Source organism: Haemorhous mexicanus, chromosome 4 (assembly GCF_027477595.1).
Source record: "Haemorhous mexicanus isolate bHaeMex1 chromosome 4, bHaeMex1.pri, whole genome shotgun sequence".
Lineage (NCBI taxonomy): Eukaryota > Metazoa > Chordata > Aves > Passeriformes > Fringillidae > Haemorhous > Haemorhous mexicanus.
In genome coordinates, this window is record NC_082344.1 from 52,212,382 (window position 1) to 52,231,493 (window position 19,112).

The window sequence follows — 19,112 nt, forward strand, 5'->3', positions numbered from 1 at the left end:
TCAGTACATATTCAGCATTTAATATTTCCTATGTGTAATTTTGTTGGTAGCTGAAAAAACTGCTAATTCAGTGTGATTGAACCTTGTTTTTACTGTAGGAATATTGGCCTGTCCTTTGTACTTTGTCCCTCCTACTACTTATGATGTGACCACCCTTTGTGTTACCTGCACAGTTGATATGTAATAACTGTTCTGTTAATTCACTGAGAGTACTTCAAATGCAGTGGAATACCTTTGCGTTGTGCTCTTCTGCCTCACTTTTAATTAATATTTCTCCACAGCTGTCAGGTACACCTTTCCTAACCATCGATGCGCTCTCACAGTGCAGCACTAACATTTTAGTTGAAACACTGAAGGATTAGGTTCATATTTAAACAAGGTGAAGCATTCACAATAGACAAAATAATTTGTTTGGAAGGGTTTGTGGTTTCAAGACTTCTGTCTTTCCTCTTTCCCCATTGGCACAACTCTCTGAGCCACGCCTTTCTTCCTCTGTCCCTTCCTGTATCTCTTTTGTCTGATCCTGGCAGAAAAAACTCACATAGGTACCAGGTTAATGATGGTAAGAGCCATTCCACCTCTGTTAGATATAAGTGCTTCCATTCTGTTAGTCTGATTTTTTTTTTTTTTTAATATCTAATGACATAAAGAAAATGGTTCCTCCTTTCCTTTAGTAAGCTGGTACTAATCATGCTTGCTTTCCTGTAAAACCAAATGAAAGAAGGTGGGCCCTCTGCTTTTCTTTTTTTCTGTCCCTAGGCAGTCCCAAACAGACTTCTGTCCTCTTCATGAGCTTCAAAGGCTGCTTCTCTTTGACGTTAAAATATTTTCTCTAGGTTCTTAATTTTTTCCTGCCACTACACTCTCATTATCTTCCTTTTTTCAGTGTCTCCCATTACCCCTTTTTCTGTTCCCTTAGATTTCTTAGTAGGCTAGACATAAATGCTTCCTTCAGCAGGATTTGCAGTAGATGTTCCTCCCTGTGTCCATACATTTACAGTTCCAAACAATGAATCCTTCTGGATTTCTCATCTAGGAAAATAAAAAACTAAAAGACCTACAATGAGTAATGCCCTACTCCCATCAACCTCTATCAATAAATCACAATTTCCTTTTGGTGAAATTGAGGAGATGGGAGACAGCCTTGCAGATGGGAGAAATTTGTGACTACTGCATTCAGCAGGTAATTATTACCAAGCTCAAAGTCACTTTAATGCTTTTTCTTACCCGTCTGAGATTAATTAGTTTATTGTAGTGATCTAGGAAGGCTCCAGCAGAAGAATGTATTTTTCCTATCTGCAAAGAGCTGAAGAAGATGACTTCTAATATGTCTCAATGTTCTCACTCCTTCTTTCTTCACTGCTAATACCTTCAGCTAATTCTTTTCTTCTTTCACCTCAGGAAGGCTAGAGTGGGAAAAAATGGAGGGAACAGACGGTTTAGTAAACTCTGGATCAGAAAATGCAAGAACACATTAAAGAGTTTTCTGTGTTTGCACATATTTGGCCCCATTTCCTTCTGAAATTTCCTTTACTTGGGGCAGTCAGTGACTTCCTAAATTCCCCACAAAATTTTATTTGGGTCTTGGTTAAACTGAGCTAAACAAGATTTGCATTTCATGGTATTAAATTAGGGGAAACTTTGGATGACTGACATTACAATTAGACTTCTATACTGTACAACTGATTTTTTGGTAAACTGGTTAGAAGAACTCCCTCTGAATTTCTGTAATCCTGGGAAAATCTGCAGCTGCTACTGAAATGCAATTATTTTGGGAAATTTTACTTTGTGTGTTTGATGTGATATGACTGTTCTGACAACATTCTCTTTTTTGTGGGTTCTTTGTGACCTTACCCCAGGATACCATGAACCTGCTTAACTTTAATTGAATTAACAAACATATCATTCAAAATACTGTTGTGGAAATAAAGTTTCTTTTTACTTTTCTTTTATTTTTCAATCTATAAGGTTAGAGGGTTCTTTTTCTGGAGTAAATAAAGATTACTCATGCCAGGCAGGAGCAGCATCAGTAATTTTGGATGTGTAATGCATTTGAACTGATTTCCAGTTGCCTATATTTGAGTCACTTGGGCTCAAGTGCAAAAATTAAATTAAAGCCAAGTATTGTGTTCTGCAGACCAGCATGATTAAAAGCAGTACAAATACTCAAAGACATTAGTCTTAATATAAAACACAGATTTAGTTTCCATGCTTTAGTTCAAACTTACAATCTTGACATCTAAGACATGCCACCAAACCCTAGATGTGCCTTTCAAAACCTTTTTCCTCCACAGGTTTTATTTTGGTATCAGAGAATATTTCTGTTCACTCACAGAGCTACTCCATATTGACATCAATGGCATTTTCCCCTCTCAATTCTAAGGCCAGTAGTATTTCTTTAAGTAGTAAGTGACATGTTTTTTTTCCGGCTGGAAAAAAACCAAGGAGAGAGTTTGCAATGTGGTTTTTCTTCTGAATCACACTTTAGATAAGTCCTAGAAAAATATTAAATTTTCTGTGAAGAATAGATTTTCCTTCAAATGTTGAATTCAGTTGTTATGAACTCATTTATGATTAGATTTATTATGTCTAGCATTAAAAAAGTAAAAACTCATACAATATGAAAGAAAATAATCTTAATCTGAAGCTTTGGTTTAAGAAAATCAATGTCTAGAAAATTCTCTGCCCCTTTTTTTAAAAAAGAAACATTCTGATACTGCATTTGAGGTAGTATTTGGAATAATATGTTCCAGACAATTTAAGACATTAAAGAAAACCAGATTAAAAATCAGTGTTATACCACTAATGTAAAATTATTCAACTATGCACCATCATTGTGATAAAACTCTCAGTTGTGTAATTCTTAAAACGAGTCCATTTTCAGCCTTTGGTCTGAAGTCAAGACTGAAAATATATTGTAAAGTTGATTTTATATTTCTTTTTTTTTTTTTTTTTTGTCAAAGACTGTGGCTGAATTTGATTATTTTTTTTCACCTTATATTGAGATAGTAAGCCAGGTATCTCAGAGCTCTTGTATACCTCAAAGTAATCTCTTCTGATTTTTTCCACTTTGTCACAATTCATTTTAGGTGATATATTTATGACCACAATATGTCTCCTCATTTCTGAGCTGTAATTTGTCATTTTATGAAAGTATTCCTGTCCCAAATTTCATACTCAGGCAGATCAGATTATCAGAGTTATGAGATTACCACATTAAAGCTACTTGCTTTCAGAACCTCAGAGTCTCCATCCTTCATAGTTATCTTTAATTTAAAAAAAAATTAGGAAATTCTGCTTGCACTCACTTGATATTCAAAGTAATTTCTAATAGCAGGAAAAACTTTTAATGTTTTTTAGTCACCAAGTGCTAGCCATACAGCCTGCCCATTCTGTTCTAGCAGAACCTAAATAGTTTCTGTAATCTAGAAAGTTTTCTGGTGACTGAGAGAAATTATTGTGTAAGAGAAGATCCAGTTTTAAAGAGCAAATTTTAACTTATGTACAATGTACTTTGCTGTCTTAAGCAGATCGTTACTTGGACAATTAGCTAGAAGCAAAGTAATTCTCCTTTGGCATTGATTTGTGGATAGAACAACCTGCTCACCTCATTTGCAACCAATGACATTCTCCCAAATTTCAAGCCATTTATTCTTAACACACCTTCTCCTAATGCAATTACTATGTTGCTATTTTTAAAGCAATCAACCAGTCACAGCAAGTAACATTATTACTTATTCAGCTGCACTTAAAAAAATATGCTGGAAATATTTCCATAATTATGTACTAGGACAACGGCAATTATAGGAATTAATTTCTTAAAAATTTGTGGTTTTTTCCACTGATAGGATAAGGGCCATTTCACAATATACAGCTGAAATAACAGTACTTCCAAATGTAAAGAGGAAATAAATCTAATCCTCTGTCCTGTGCCTAGGAAGAACTGAGTTAACATTAACACACAAGCTTTGATTTATCTGAGCTCTGCAACAGTCTGCTGAGGTGTAGGAGAAAAAGCTTGGGATCCATGCAACAGGCCTAGTTTCTGGTGAAAGTCTCACTAAAATTACCATTTTTCCATTAAAAATGTCAGATTCGATAAACGGCTGTACGGGTATCAGAGCTGTACAGAGACAACAGCAGTTCTAGGGCTGTGATTCATAAGCAGTCTGGAATCCCCCTTCATTTAAACTATTAAGAGTGATACTTCAGACAAGGCTGTATAGTTACTTGCCATGTACAAATGCTGCTCAGGGGAAATACTAAAGATCAATAAACCAATGGCCCTTTTTCCTGGCTAAGGCCCTTCCTTCAGATGAGAGGAGGCCAGACTCAGTCTCTACAAATTCTATTTACCTGTCCATACAAGAGGCTGTTTCAAAGGGAAAAAATCCTCACATTTTAGTATCTTCATTAGTATTTCCATATGTCTAACTTAACTGCAAAGAAATATTTGAAAAGTTTTGTACTAAGAAAAATCTTCCAAAGAAGCCCAGTGGTAGTTTCTGCCAGAGGATGGTGTGTTCATAAAGTAACTCTTCTCTTAATAAGGAGGAGGAGGGAAGAGATTTCTCCATAAATCACTATTGCCATCAATACTTTTATTTTTTAATTAGAAACTATATTGTGGCTCATCAGTTACTAGTGCTATTTGATCTTATGTTTGACACAGAAAATGGTCCAATGATCATCATACTTTATTTGCTACACCAGGAATTGCTCTGCACAAGACCATGAGTCCCAGTAGAAGTATATTTTGTTAAATGATTTTAGTTATGTAAAATAGAATATTCTCCAGTGCTGTCTGCTCAGACTTTTGGCATCAGGGCAGAACCAGGGCCATTTTTTTTTTTTTTTAACAGGCTCAATAACATAATGAGATTCATGGACAGTGTTGCCATATGTTCTATGGAAGCTAGCCTATGATTCACTGCAATACCTACAAAAATGCCAAAGCAATTTTCTGGAGCTCACTTGCTTTTCCCAGAAGACTGAGGACCTGTTCTATATAGGTTCTTTACATCACTTCACAAATGTGAAAATTTTCCAGTGGTGTATCTTTCTCTATGACTAACATCTGTCTCACCATTTCTTCCTGATGTCTCTTCCCTAGGAGAGAGGGAAAAGTGTGGTCAGGGGACTGTTTCTGGGAGGCTGACTGTTTTTACTATTGGTCTAAAGTTTCTGTATTCTGTTTCATGTTTCTACATTATTAGAGGCAAGGACAAAATCACCATTGCATGTAAGATTAAAAAGTGGTGGTATGTTTTTGTCTGTTATAGATTTCCTACAGTGTTAGAAAGTATTCTGAGGAAGTCTCCATACTTATAGATGTATTGCTTCAATTTATCTGACAACCCATGGTTGGTTATCTTGCAACTTTAAACAATCTTGGATTTGTAAGTCATCCTTTAGATGACATTAGGGCTCAGATCATTGAATACTCTGATTTGTTTTTTTTATTTTGTTGGTGAATGGATTTGTTTAATATTAATTATGTCAACTTTATGGCAAGTATAAAATTTTAGGAGAAAAAAGGGCAAAGAATTCACCCAAACTTTATGTTCTCATTTAAACACTAGTTTTGATTCCTGAAGCACATTTAGCACTTTCCCTAATTGGGCTGTGACTCTGTGTAAGCAAAATTAGTGCAGTGTTGATAACTTTCTTGGGGAACAAAAAGAAAAACACAACCAAAATCCCCTCCTCCTCCCAAAAACCCCACAACCAAACAAAAAAAGAAAATCACAAATAGAAGTTTAGTTTGCTCTTACTTCCAATCTTGCAAGTCCTGCCATCTTTAAGTTATATATTAGTTGCCTTAAGTAATGTTCAGTAATTAAACTGAGATCCAAGACAGGAATGGGAAATGTAATGTTCAAGTAAGGATAAAAAAAAGGAGAAACATCACTGTTCTTGTAATTTCATTTTATTGACTCCTGCTTTCATTTGCTCTGTAAACCTCAAGCAAAACTTATGGACAAATCTGAACTTTTAAAGTATTAAAGTCTGTGAGTTTCTGCTCTTTTTTTCAATTGACATCATATATGGGAATTTTAAAAAGTGCTTTAAGACTCTGCTTGACTGTAAATGTCAGAATGAACTATGTTGTCAGGTGATAAATAGAGGAATGTTTCAGACACTACAATTAACCAAATTTTCTTAAGAGTCATGTCCAAGCCCTCTATGTCCTCACAAAGGCAAACTTTCTTTAGGATCAGTCATTCAAAGTAACATAACTGTGAATGTCTCTCTGAAAGTCCAAGATATTCAAAACAGTTTCAGTGAAATCAGGGAATTAACTTTCTCAAAAAATATGTTGCTGTGCTAAATCATATACTAGATGACTTATCTCCAGGACACTACCCAGAGTAGTCAAAAATAACCAAGTCTAAATGGAGCTGAAACACCAGAAACTCAAGCCTATTTTATAAGGCCACCATACATTAGTGGAACTCTGAGGAAATCCAAGGAAACCAAATTCTAAATATCTTTGGAATCACTCCATTAATTAAAATAGTTTACAAGTTCACATTAATTAAAATAGATTACAAGTTCAATACCTAAGCCCCCTTTCTTCCTAATGGTAGATTGATGAGGAAATTATGAAGGATCTCTCAGTTTAAAATCACTACAACTGCAGTCAGTTGTAAAGTCTGCTTCAGCTCTTGCTTCCACACAGTATCATTTTTGTCTTTTTCTCGGTTAGCTTTTATCTTTGTTTTGTACAAAGCAGTTTTGCAGAGCCAGAATTAGGTTCAACCCCATTAATGACGATGTTCCTAGAGCAGTTAACCAGTTGGAATGAGTTCAGTGTTGGAACACTGTATTTCACAATTGCTAAGAGCTGGCATGCAAGGAATTGCTCTTCATGGAAGTGAGATTCTCTTGGCAGCTTGCCCAGGTACTCCAGCACCTTACTGCAGAAAGAAAACATCTCAGCTTTACATGGATGTTTCCTGTACATTGTGGGCATGAACACACTGCCCAGAACGGCACTGTATGCAAATAGATTATTTCTGATGTTTTTAAAAGACATTTCAAGGGCTAGCTAACCTATCCCACTCCCAGGAGAGAAATGCTTTTCTCTTATTCAGTTACTTTGAAATCACTCTTAATTCAAACTGCCTTCCAGGTAATATGCATCACAAAAATATTAAGATTGCAATAGCTGAATAGACAGACTTGCCGCAAACATTTATGAAAGTCAGAGGTTGTGGAATGAAAATTCTCACTCATTTATCCATGTGATTTCACAGTCTTTTCTACTTCCATTTCATCAAGTTTTCTCTTCTTCTGCAGGCCTTAGATCTCTGATTGTGTCCAGTAAGAAATTTCTTGAAGTTGGGCAACCCTAAATTAAAAAAAAAAACAACTTTGTATTTGCACAACAAGATGTCATTTTTAAAATCCATTCAGGTAAGTTTAATCTTTCTTCATGAAACTTTTAAATTTCTTTCTTATTCACAAGAAATATTTGTCATTCCTCCCAATTAGTGTCAGTTCTTATCCTCATAGGCTTCAGGATTTTTCTAAAGCCAGATGTCATTTCCTGCGTGTGACTAATGAATTAACAACCTTTTGTCTCAGAAGGGATCAATTCCCTTCTTTGATAACTCAAGATGTATCTTTCAGTGTGAAGTGTCTTTTCTGCTGAATCTTATATTTTATAGTGATCTGTACTTTAATGAAAATACTTGACACACAAATCTAAATGGGTGAATGGATGTAGCTCATTAATCAATTTTAATTAAAAACCAGGCAATATGGTAGGTAGCCTGTTCAGAATGGCTGGAGGTGATTAATCTGGAAAATTTTCTTCTAAAGCTACTATAAATGGCCTTTAATCTCTTTGCCAGCCCCTCTTTCCACTTACACTCGCTAGTACTGGGATTATGAAAAGAGTATCTGGAATTCTACAGAAAAAGCCCTAAATAAGAGATTCCTGGGGATCTAGAGAAATGGGCTATTTTGGGGGAAAGGAATCTTAGGTAAGGCCTCTCCCTGTGAGCAAGGGTTTTGTCTAAGGGTTCTGTCTTCCTTTGTACTTCTCTGTGAGGGGATTCTGCACCGAGTTTTGAGTTTGAACACCTAGATCATAATGGAAGTAGCACTGAAATCACACTATAAATTCAGTTGGTCCAGGCTGGAGAATAATTTTCCTTATCCTTGTCTTCATCTCTAGAAACAGATGCAAAGTCATAGAAACCCACCCACAAGTTATTGCTTGGGAACTGATGTGCTGTTGTTGATCAAGCTCATTTTAAAGAAGCCAGCAAAGAGAGCCTCCATTTTCTCACAACTGGAGGAATTTATGGGGGGGTCCAGTATTCACATATTCACCTGGATAAGGCTCTCACACACTGTAACTGGATACTTACAGTTCAAGTGTGAATACAGGAATATATTTGACAAAGTGTTTGATGTCTTGACTGGTATTTTGAATTTTCTCTTTTCCTCATTTCTCATGCATGACTGATTTTAAACCCTGATTTTATACATTGTTGGTTAGGTTTGGGGTTTTTTTTGAGATTCATTTCCCCACTAACTTAAAAAGTTGCCATAGTTAAATTGCTATTCTGTTCAGAATTCTCAAATGAGGCCAGGTGCTTGAAAAATAAGCCTCCTATAAAGGATTTAGTTTAATTAACAGAGTCAGATATGAGAACACTGGGGTGATGAAGCCTACTGGTTACTGATTAAACTGGTGCATACATTAGCCTACTGGATTTCCAGAAGTTGTTTGTGTCCTGAAGAAATTTGTGTCCTGATCACAGATAACTTTGGAAAGGGATACTTGGATTTCAGTTTGCTGTTTTATATGGAAAGAAAATAAATTCTGGTTTTGAAATATATTGAAAGCAATTGGTCTGTACTATGGGTAAAAAATCAGTTTGACTTTTCTTGGCATTTGGAGAAGACAGTTTTAAAAACAGTTCTTAAAATAGTTTAGCAATTAAAAGGAAATGGTGAAATTTAAATATATTTTAAATCAATGCCAATATGTACCTCTATGTTTGATATTTCTATAAAAGTATATCAATTATTATTTTAGGTTTTGTTGGTTTTATTTCCTTAGGCAGGGGGAAGTATCTTGAGATTTTTGCAATTTCTAGAGAGCCAAGCCCTCTGCTTCTGTTTCCTTAGTGAATAATTTCTCCTTGAGAAAAAAAAGATCAGCTTTCTTTAATCAGTTTAGCTGTATTTTATTCCTTTTCCTAGCCTGCCCTGGTATGTGTACTATCTCAGTAGATATGTCTTAAATATTTTTCTGTTTGCTATTCTCTTACTTGGGAATAAATACTGAATATTTTATTCTACTCTTTTCCACTTTAATCTGTGAACAGACAGCAAGCTGGAATGATTTAAAGTGGACTATGACTTGTGCTGGGATAGCAGCCTAAGGAAATGGAAGCTGCATTCAATGAAAATTTTCTGTCTCTTACTGATGGAGGCAAATCTTATTGGGGCTATCTGACTATGATCATTCAAGTGACTGAAACACTAAGCAGTGTTTGAGTAGCTTGGTCTCTGGAAAATCAGGTTAATAAGCTCTGGCATTTGTTCTCTTGCCAGGTGTGAGGGGTTAATTTTGTCTGGATGCCAAGTGTCCACCAAGCTCCTCTATCACTTCCCCTTCTCCTGTGGACAGGGGAGAGAAGATAGAAGACAACTCGTAGGTCAAGAAAGGCAGTTTACTAGAGCAAAAATTGAAAGTGGTACATGCACGTGCAAGGAGAAAAAATTAGCATTTATTCTCTACTTCCCATCCACAAGAAATGCTCATCCACCCCCCAAGAAGCAGGACTTCAGCTATGACAAACTCTGCCCCAGTCCCAGTCATGGACAAGGCTGGGCAGCTGCTCACCCCTATGCTCAGTCACCAGCCTTAGCATGGCTGAGATCCTTCTTGCAGGGCAGGGTTTCCATCACTTCTGATTGAAAGTGGTGCCCCCAGCTTCTGAAACCTTTTGCCTTTCAGCTCGGGAGGGAAGAGATTTTGCTTACTCTGATAATATAATATTACATTATACTTTTGTCTAATTTAATTTCTTGCATAATGATTTTTAAATAAAATCCATATTTATTGAAGCCTTTTAATAATTTAACATCATACATACACTTTTCTAAATTCACATCCTTATTTTTGTATTCTGCTATCAATTGTTTAGTGAATAAACTTGAAAAATATTGTCATGTAATTGATGCCTGCATACACTTTTCATTTCATGTCTTGATTTGTCAGTGGAGGACTTGTTCCCTATGCAGCCATGTAGCCAAGGTTATCCTTTCCACTTGAAAATACCAAGCTTTGATACTGTCACTGGAGCCAGGAGACTTCTTAATTTTCTTCATGACTGCTCTTTATGTCCCACATCATAACCACAATCTGTTTATCTAAGGGCTAATTGGTTTTCATTTTCTCAGCAGCAATGTATGCATTCAACACATAGACCATTTTCTACATAAATTGCTTTAGCAATATTGTGTATTGCTGAGTTACACCAGCATACCCTCAAATTCTACACGCCTAGACAAATTGAAACTCTGAGAAAGACAAATATGTACTCTGTCTAGACATTCTTTATACTTGAAAACTGAAATTGGTAACTCTGCTAAATTCATTTGCATCTCTGTATGTTTGTTGTATATTGGATGTCATATGCATTCACACAGAGAGATCTGCAAACTGAGAGGCACAGTTTTTACCCCTATTAACATAAAGTTTTAAAGCAGAGGAATCCCAAAGACTAGGAGAAAGGATTTTTCTGAATTTGTAGATGGAAACTGAAAAACGGTGAAACTGTTACTGGTTCAACAGTTCTTTTGGACCACAAACACACCAGCTACCAGCTTCCTTAGGATGCATCCTTGGAGCTATACAGGACATGGCAGGAACAGACAAGAGAAATGGTCCTTGCACTATGGAGAGGATGTGAAGTCAGAACAGAAGAATCAAGAAGGGAGAGTAAAAGGAGCATTCTTTATTCTGAGTTTTCTACCAGATTTTGATTTCTCTTGGAAGTGAAGACAGGAAATTACAGTTTGAATTTTCTCAAGTGATTTGGGAATTACCAGGAAAAGAGTTACTGAAGGTGAGAGGAAATGTCATTGAAGATTGAAAACTTTGTCAGAGGTAGCATCAAATATGTAGCACAAGAAGGCAATTCTATCAAAACAAGAAAACCTTGATTTAAAAAAAGGGGAAAAAAGACGAAGAAAAAAAAAACCTGAAAAATCAGAGAAGAAAGGATTTGTGCTGGTGGTGGAACTTTCTTTTCTGCTGCTGAACTGTATGCTTGTGAAGATGTACTGTCTTCCCCTTCAAGAAATGCATCTTCAAAAAATGCTGCACAAGTTCAAATGAGTATTTGTCTAATTCACTGAAAGGAAAAGGCAACATGTCCAGCAGCAATGGTATGTTGATAACAGCGCTCATAAGGTTATAAAAGCATTTTATTTTCATACAATTCCTACCATGAAGCTAATGTTTTCCTGAGGGAAGGAACTTAAGCTGGATGAAAGCCTTCTTGGCAGACACTCATAAGACAAAGACTGACCCAGGGTTACTGTGAAATCTCTGAAACTTTGTGTTGAGGATATTATCCAAAGATGTGTGTGTATACTGCTAAAAGGATAACAAATATGCCTCGATTTATGAATAGTTTTATTGCACCATTTCTCAATAACAAAATGAAATATATTGCTAATATACTAACAGCCAAAGAAGAATAAAATAGATTTGCATGGCAAGGTAGGTACCAGAATGTGAATTGTCTCCACGGCACTAAAAATTTAGGCTTAAAAGTCTGATTTATTTTCATATTTTATAGATTTAATTTCTAGCAAATAGTTTTGCTTCTTGCTGTGGCTTTGTTTTCTGCAGGGTGGTTGCTTTCTTAATACGTTTGAAGCGTGAAAATGACTAAATAAGATGTTCAGATAGAAATAAACAGTTCTATTAAAGAAAAACCAAAAAACCAAAAAAACAACAACAAAAAAACTCTACTGTATTAAAAAAAAAACCAGATATACAGGGGAAAAAAAAGAGGAAAAATTAAATTTTAAAACTAAAAAATATTGATGTGCTAATAGAAATAAAGTCATGAAAGTGAATATAAACTGGTTTAATAAAATGAAATAATTTGCAAAAATGATAATTTAAGCCTTTATCTTGAATTCTGTTCAGCTATAATTGCCAGAGTAAAAAATACAAACCAACCAAACAAACAAAAAATGGAAGTATTAGCATGAGTCAAGGTTCTTACACACATTATTCTGTTTCTGGAGTGTTTGTGAATATCAATCTGTTATTCCATAATTAAATAGCTCTGTCTTTTTAGTGCTCTATTACATTTCATTATGATTTAATTTTGTTATCTCTTTTGAACTGAATTATTTTTCCTCCAGTGATCAGTAAAAATATATCTGCATTATTCATGGATTTTATTATTTTTTAAAAACTTCCCTGTGTTTAACTCTTGTTTACACACAAAAACACTTAAGGTTTTGTCTGAGCTACAGAAATGAACTTTAAATCCTAATTTTATAAAGTTGTGGCCTTACCAATTTTAATCGTATTTGTTAAACAATTGCAAAATCTTGTACATCTCCAAATTATTTTTTCAAGGGTTCTTCATCTTCCAATCATTTTCCTGTTATTTTCACACCAGAAAGCATGCTTTTCATTAAAAGTTGCATTTACTTGTGGAGAGAAAAAAGTATTGCAACTTCCTGTAACTTTGTAAATGTGGAAGAAAAAAATCTTTGAAAGACTATTCCGGAAACTCTGCTTTCTTGCTAATAAAGGTGTTTTTTTCACTGCCATCACTGTTGCTGTGGTCATGCCATGTGAAATACTCCTTCATACAAAGTTTTAAGCTCAGGAGATGGCAAATTCATTTTTATAACTATGTCTGGTAATCCAGGTCTTTGCTGGAGGCAGCTAACTCTGTGGGGATAGAGGCTGTTGCCAAATTGGATCTTTTCCCACGTGCTACCAGAAAACTACTCCATACCATGTAGAGCGTCCCATCCTGTCTTTGTTCAGCTCATCAGGATGGTCTCTCAGCTCACCTCAATCACCCCAGGAGTGAAAATCTCCCCTTTTACTCCCAGGTAGCTTGGATGCATTATACAATTCTGGTTCCTGTCTAGAGTACAAAACTTCTTGAAAGTAACATTCATGTTCCCATTACCAGATAAAAATCTTTTTGTAGGAATTATTTGAACTGTAAAGCAAGAGGAGCTGCATGGAAGCCGTGTGCCGAGCACTAAGGTTCATGTCACCAGTAATTTTGTCATCTCTGTTCCTTTACAAGAATTTAAATATATTGATAGCACTAGCACCACATGTAAATAACTTCTGTTGATTGCTCCTTGCTGAAGTTTCTGGTATGGGCAAAATTTCCAGGAGTCTTGGTTTTACAATTTGCAAGTTGTCATTTGGGGTTTTCTTCTGAATGTAAGAAACGGAAGATGGTAAAAATGGAAATACTTGTTAAAAAGTAGTCCTATTTTAAATGAATACCTCAAAGAGCAGAATAATTCTTAAAAAATGTGAAAAGTGACTATTGTTGGTTTTCCACTTTTTGGCTTGGCTAGTGTTCTGTTATGTTTAATGTCTTTCCCAGCTGTAAGATAAGGTAACTCCTCCTCATGCCCATGTTATCCATAGCACCTCAGGTTACATCTCAATGATTCCTCCTGACAGCCTGCATCAATTCTTTGGTGATGTAAACGTTCTCTGAACGTGTTAGATCTTTCCTGCTGGATCTTTCCTGGTGCACTGTGCTGCTCATGCTCCCTGTGTTAAATAACCTGTCACCTCTTGGTGCTGATTGTTCACAGCTGTATTCCTTAATTACAGCCTATGCTGCTATAGTTTCAAAGCTAAAAACAACAGAGAATAAATTGTCTCATAGTAATTTTGGCCAGCTAATGGCCAAATGTGTAGCTGAATTAAATTTCTCCAGCAAAAGTAAATAAGTAAACAAATACTCTAACAAAACCTATCAAATGTAATAATGATGTTAGAATGGGAACTTAATTAGCTTTATGTTATAACCATGATTCTAGACTGGATCACACTGATTGTTCATTTATAAATCTTTCAACTATAATATAGAAAAGCAAATACAAATTCCTGTGACCCAGAAAAAAAATCCAGACAAGAGCATGAGTGTATTTTCAACACAGTTCTTCATGGAGAGGAGCTTCACTTTTCATAGGAGTTCTTGACTTTATATAGAATATTGGCATGGAATCTAGTGGAAGAAAAAGAAGTCATTGTTCCCTAATGACTCCCTGTACAAAAGGTTTTGTATCCCTACTCTATTTGCAGAATAGCATAATACTAGCCCATAATGCACTGCACAGTTGCTGTTAAAAATGTTTACTGCTTAGGACAAGAAGTAACTTGCACATTTTGGTGTTGAGCATGATGCCCTGTCAGAGATCTGCTAGAAGTCTTTTGTTTGGTTATTAGGCAGATTGTAGGTCTGCCTTTCCAATCTACTCTTGAAGCTCATTAGATATTTTCTGCAAACTAAGTGCATCTTTAAATAATTTGAAGCATGAGACTACTGTATGTTCTCACAGCTCGACTTGCTAGGAAATGGTAAAAAAAAGACTGACAATATATTTCTCTTTCAAAAAGGGCTCATTCAGATAATCCCAGTTTCCCTGGAAGATCTACACCTGCATAATTCGTAATAATTTATGGGAGTAGGGTCTAGGAAGATGCTAGGGGCTGAATTCTTTGCAGGAGTTTTATTCATCACCCATAAATTACAGTTTGCCTTCGTAGTATACTTCCTCCTTGATTATAAAAGCACACTCTGCTTTCTCCCAACAGAGATCCTTATGCTTCTCTATAAAGTTTCTCTGGATCCTGGGTCTGGGTCCTGTTGAATTTCACCACTCCTCCTGTTGCTCTGTCCAATCTCTACCTCACATTCCTTCCCTTTCCATCAAGACAAAAAGGAGATAGTTTTTTTCCCATCTCTAATGAGCCCTGAGCAGAGTGATTATTGATCATAACTGGAGTGTCAGTTTGTTTGTTTTGTGGAGAGGTTCTGACAGATGTTTAGATGATTTGTCAGAAAAAAGAGTATTCATTTGCGTGCAGACGTGTGATAATTTTGCCTGTAACAGCTTCATGGTGTTCATGAGAATTTGTAAGTTTTGCATCTGTTCCTCAAATCCTTCCTAAACTCAGAAGGCTTCCCTACAAATGTTTGCCACTTCAAAGCTAAACTCATGCTTAGATGTATTTCCTGTTCAGGTCCTTAGTTAAGATAGAGCAAAAGAGTCTAATAAATAAATGGTGCCAGGATAGGGAGTTTTAATCATTTATTGATTGTATGAAGAGAGCTATTTTTCATTGCAATTCTGTGTGCATAAAGCTTTTCTTCAGCAGAGAATGATACTCCTGACAGAGAAATCATTCATTGTTAACTAAACAGTACTTGCAAACTCTTTAAAATTTACTTGTTGAGGAATCCTTTTCCATTAAGTATTTCTTAAGATGTGTGTTTTTTCAACAGTCATTATTCTGGTTTTGTTGTTTACCTTTGAAAAAAAGCATGACAACATATTGTACTTTGACTACCAACAAATAATATTATCTAAATATAATTATAAATTATTGATATTACAATGTGACCATTTTTATTATTTATTTGAAGATTGAATACCTTTTAAACTCAGTAGTATATTTTGTACAATGTCATTATCCACATTAAGTTTTGATATTTAAAATGAAAATAAAATATCAGTTGCTCTCTATAGGCACCTCTGAAATGAACAGTTTGCTTCACGTTACCAAGGAAACAGATTTTTGCAAAGATATAAGGCCACTTTGATGTCATTGTAAACCACTAAAGTGGAAATCTTTAGTGTTTGTCAGCCTCTTGAGAGTAAGCAGTTTGCTCTAATCAAAATGAATATAAAATTATTCTGAGCATGTAGAAATGCAGTATTTTTGAAGCAAGCATGCTCACTAGTAACCACACATCTTTTTTTCAACAATGATTCAGGACCAAAAGAAATCTGATTACACTTTATTGAAAGATACATAGACATATAACCCTGCCTATTCCTGAGCAGTTTTGTTTCTGAAATTTAAATTGGCACAAGTATAACAAGTTGAAAATATATTATTCAATTCAGCTGCATATTGTGAGTTGCTCAAGGGGATAAAACATGTTTATTTTTGAAATGCACTAACAATAAAATGATTGGAACATGGTGGGGGGGAACCCCCAATGAATAACTCCTGCTGTTCAGGGCTACACTGTGAATTCAGAGAACAAGCCAAATCCCTTTGTGTGAAATGGCCCCACAGGCATTTTTGCTTAGGGGATGAAATGACTGACTAAGTCACGAAAATAGTAGAAAAGATTTACAGGGGAAAAAAATAAGTCTCATTTGAAATATAAAACCCCATCTCTTTAAATATGGAAGGTCAATTTCTGCTTATCTTTCATTCAGAAGTAAAATACAATAATAATAAACCCCAGACAAAGACAGATAGCTGTTTAATGCTTTTCAAAATGATTCTTTGGCTCCAGGAGCTACAAAGAAGTACCTATGCAAATATGTTAAATCAAAATTTTTTCACTGGAAATATATCACTAGAAATTAAGGAAAATGTGAAAAATTAACATTACACTTTGACATTTCATTGACACAGAATCTTTTCACTTGACTATGCTGCTCTCAATGGAAACAGCTGGATTCATGATAAGGCTGGGGGGGGAAGAGAACAACAAAGTTGGAAAGTACTTTTGGGGAATGGGTGAGGGAAAAGGAAAGTAAGAGAAAGAACATGGAAACAAATTCCACGGGGAGAGTGGAAACAATAAGGCTTTAAATGACATAGCCTGAAATCATGAGCTACAGAAATCTGGGAGACAGGGCATGTGTCCACAGAGGAGATACAAATAAGAACCAAGCAGTATAGCAGTGCAGTTAACTAAAGATACTAGCAAGAAGTGGTGGCAGTGCATAGCCCTTGCTTACCAGATTGTATACTGTTGGTTTTTTGTTGTCATGTGCTCTCTTCACTTTCCAACCTCCTTGTTTATTTGTTGGACAGTATGTAAAGATAGGACACTTTAACACTTATTACTTTGTTAAGTACATTCTGCTAAATAAACACCAGATTACCCATGTTTTTTTAGTGGACTGTAGGCTTTTGGTTAAGTAATGCATTTCATCCCTTCAGCACTATCAGCAATGGGGTCATTGTGGTATTATTATCACAGTCTGACCTTACAGATAGCTTAATGTCAGTCCCAATTCTGCTTAAATTCCCTAACTTTCTATAAAAACACTATTAAAAACGTTTACTACTTTATTTACACGTTCTCCAAAAGCACAAGAATTTTATTGATATGCCCTAATTACAGGGATAAATCATTGTGTACATACATATATATATATATATATATATATATATATATATATATATGTATGTATGTATGTATAATTCCTTTAAATTATTTCAATTATTATAGCCTCCTGAAAAGTCCAAATAAATGACTTGTTAATATCTTGATTAATTTATTTTTGTCAGCTGGAACTGCTATCATTTTCTAAAGGTATAATATAAACAACAAAGCCATGAAGTTACAGAACAGTTCTATAAATTTCATATTATCCATATACAATTGCACCTGTATACTGTTTTTCTTCGAGATAGAGGAAAAAACTACTGCCCCTCTGTTTGGCACTGATAAAATAGCATTATAAGTACCAAGTGTCTGATAAGTCCAGTTCAAGGAGTATGAAAACCTAGCTAATATACATAGAAAAATAAATCTTTCTTTTGTTAATCAATAAAAACCAGTGGTCCAAGAATATTTATTTATTCTTTATATAAAAACTGGGAGTGAGAGATCAATGGCAGAGAAGGAGAATGAATATTCTCTAGGTCAATGGTGACATAAAAATAGGAAGAAACTATTGACTTAAAAAGATCTTAAGCTGTAAATCAGAAGGATGTTCCAATTATGAAAGGAAAAAATTCTAAGCTAGCTTTCCTACAACCATAGTGGGAGACAATAGATTATGATTTGACTGTTTATCTTTGCTATTTATCTTATCTGGATTGTGTACAACTGCAAGAAATGCTCTTTGATCTGTGAAATCACTTTCAGCTTTTTATTCCCATTTAATATAAGAATCTGATTGGGAAGTGTGCCAGAAAATCGATGGGTGGTCAATACCAATTGTGTAAGAAATGCAAGCTTCATAAATGCACACACATACAGAAAGTCTGCAATATCTGCTCCCTATGCTGCTGCCTAAGCATCAGATACACATAAACTGAGTGGGATACATAGAAATATAAACTCAGTCTTGTAAAGTCACATGAACACCATGAGATTAAAATGTACTGAATATTAAATACATAAATATTGGCTTGGGTTTAGCCCAGTTTTAGCTGTTTAAAAATTAGGTATCCAGACTAAGTCATGGCTCTCTTTGAGCTCTGTGCAGTCAGCCCTGGAAGCATATACATTCCACCTGCCTTCTACACCTATTTTATAGTGAGGTTAACTCTTTTCTCTTTATCATAACCACTGCCTTAATTGGCTGGCTTAAATTAAGCTTGTAATTTTAATTACTGTCATAAATCTGCAATTTCCCTTTGGAAGTAGTAAAAGGAATTTTTGCAAATCCCACACAGAATTTAATGGCAATAGTTTATTTTTAGTAATGGTTACTCTACTAGGTGTTCAGTTAATATGCACAGTGGGGCACAGTGAACTAGATGAAAGAAAATATCTGTAAAGAATTAGAGATTCCAGCCGTATGGGATAATGAGGGGACTGACCTACAACTCCACACGATGTGGTGCAGGCAGCAGGCTGGCAACATCCAGGGATCAGCTGAAAACTTCCTGCTAATAAAGACACAGGCCAGCACAAATCCCTAAATAGCTTCAGCCAGGTCAGCAGGCAGTTGGCCACCTACTTGGATGAGTCGAGTCTCTTGTGCCATGAAGTGTTTCACATGCATCTGTGCTAAGGAACACTTGTTGGAGGAAGTTGCCCCAGTTGGAATGGCAACACAGATCTAAAGTTCATGTTTCCACCTATAGC